Below are 2564 nucleotides of genomic sequence, written 5' to 3' on the forward strand. Positions count from 1 at the left end.
CCCCGCCCCACCTCACGGTGGTCCTTTCAGGCAGGCCCGCCGAGCTCGCCTGTCTCGCGGGCGTGCCCACCCTACACGGCGCCTTAACGTTTGTCAGAAAGTGCTCGTCAGTTTTTCTCGGATTGTTTCGGCAAAATTACTGGAGCTCGGCGCCTGCGAGACTCGGGATAGGCCACCCCGCAGTACACGCATGCTCTGCAGGTGAGATGTTGCCTACCCATCAGGCGCTATGAGAGCTTGCATCGGCAATTCATTGCATTGGCGGGTTCGTAACGGCAAATAACATTCTGGATGATCCTCAATAGCTGACGTGGCGTTTACGGAACGTCAATATACCATCCGCCCCCCAGTGAGTTTTCCACCTCTGGTGCATTTTTTGGTAATGTATTACCACTGATACAATAAGACCAAACAGTAGTAAACGACGCCGAGGACGGCGCCTGTTTATTCTTCTCCTTCTTCTCTTTGCGATGAATTGAAAAGAGTCCAATACATGCGTCTGTATCGATCGGGACGGGAGGAATGACGAGGCGAGGCGGATTCGATTCAGGACAATACTTGGCAGGTGTGGGAACTTCCGCACGCCCCGCCCCGCCCCGCCCCGCCCCTTTGCGCCAGGCGCCTGTGGAGAGGGCGTGCGCCCGCCCGCTACAAGGCGACCAAGGCCGGGGAGGAGGCGGAGGGGAGCCTCGCGGAGCGCTCCGCGTAAACCGAGCATAATGCGGCGACCACACGAGAAGGAGTCGGTACAGCTGGGTATGTTTGAAGTGCGGAGCGCCGAACGCGGGTCCTCGAGGGGCGGAAGTGAGCGAAACGAGGGCCCGTCCCATAGGGCAGTATGGGGATGGTAATTCAAGCACAGGGGTGCGAGTCTGTCTGAAAGATAAAGCTTGTATGAATCCGGTACAGTATACGAGCAGAAAAAGAAACATAGCGCGGATCATCCACCATGTATTACTCTTGCCGAGGGCATATCATTTTTTTCCCGGTGTGTTTCTCTTGGTTTCTTTCTTTTTTTTAAGGGGGGGGGGCAGAACGCATCTACTCGCCCTGCTGTCGATGCGCGCATTGCGGAGGAAGAATCGAAAATGTGCATCGGTCGAACGCGCCGCGCCGCGAGTGCAATCGAGTCAAGGACCTGGTTGCGGTGGGCGGGGCGGGTGGGCTTGAGCCAAACGCATGGTGGTTTATGAACCGCTGCACGGCCGACATCCGACGCGGCGAAACGCCCAACCAAAAAATATGCAAGAGATACAGGGCAGGAACTCAAACGCACGAGCGACTTTATGCATGGCGAAGGACCACTGTCGAAGTCTTTCGGAGGAAAAATCTCTGGGACCTCTCCCAGTAGACACGCTGCTCGCTGACGTGACCCTAGCCCCAGCCTATCGCACCTCACGTCGCAGCTCGATTGAAAAGTAATTATCATTGCACATCCGACAGGCGAGGCGGATTAGAGGAGTGAGTGACTTTGTAGCGGTGTGGCGGCGCTCAGACGGCAGCTGCAACAACCGCGACGAAACACATACGAGGATCAACAAGTCTATCTGTTTCTTGTTCTGTTTTTCAGGCTGTGCTGCGCCCTGGCTCCGACCCTGGCTCCGGCCCTGGCGGTGCCGTCCGCTGAGCCGCGCTATGCTTCAGCATGATGAAGACCCCCCTGATCCTGGTGGCGCTGCTGGCGGTGCTGCTGAACGCGGCACTGTCGCTGCCCGACGGTGAGTTCCCGCGCCCCGCACGAACGAGGTGTGCAATGCCAGTTGACAGTGAGCCGACATCCCAGCAAAGGTAAACTATGCAGCATCTGGATGCGATTGGTGAGGTCAGCGACAAACAGCAGCAGCAACAGCAGCAACAACAACAAACGCGGGAATACATTAATGTAAACAGAGCCTTGAGAATCCCCAGCAGCCCCGAGATGTCACCCGATGGAACACGTCTCGTTGAGGAGGGCATGGGGATGGATGGATGGATGGATGGATGGATGGATGGATGGATTGGGTGGCTTCGGATAATTGGATGGATTGGATGGACTAGACGATTGGATGGATTGGATGGACTGGATGGACTGGATGGACTAGGTGGGCTGGATGGATTGGATGAGTTGGATGGATTGGATGGACGGATTGGATGGAGAGCATTGCCTAAGACATCCAATCCTTGTTCTGTACTTCCAATTCATTAAAACGCAACAAGTGGGGATCCTGTGCCCCCTAAACAGACTGACCCAATCCCCTTATCAGTGCCAGCGCTTTCGTAGCAGTATTATGACAGAGTAAATGGTGTTGTCCCCCGCGGCAAACTCATACATCGCGCAGAGAGGATCTGCGGTCGGCATAAATACTGCCAAGTCGGAGAATCATACAACTCCATCTCTCCCTCTCTCTCTCTCTCTCTCTCTCTCTCTCTCTCTCTCTCTCTCTCTCTGCATTACGTTGCAGCGCCACGCCTTTCCATGCCTGACACTCTGAACGTGTTCATTACACAGTCGGCACAACAGAGTGTGTACAAGAAAAAGGATCCTCCGTGTTCTATCCGTGTAGTTTATCCTGCAAACGTAACTT

The sequence above is a fragment of the Frankliniella occidentalis genome, unplaced genomic scaffold (assembly GCF_000697945.3).
Source record: "Frankliniella occidentalis isolate FOCC.00 unplaced genomic scaffold, Focc_3.1 Scaffold7, whole genome shotgun sequence".
In the NCBI taxonomy this organism is placed as follows: Eukaryota; Metazoa; Arthropoda; class Insecta; order Thysanoptera; family Thripidae; genus Frankliniella; species Frankliniella occidentalis.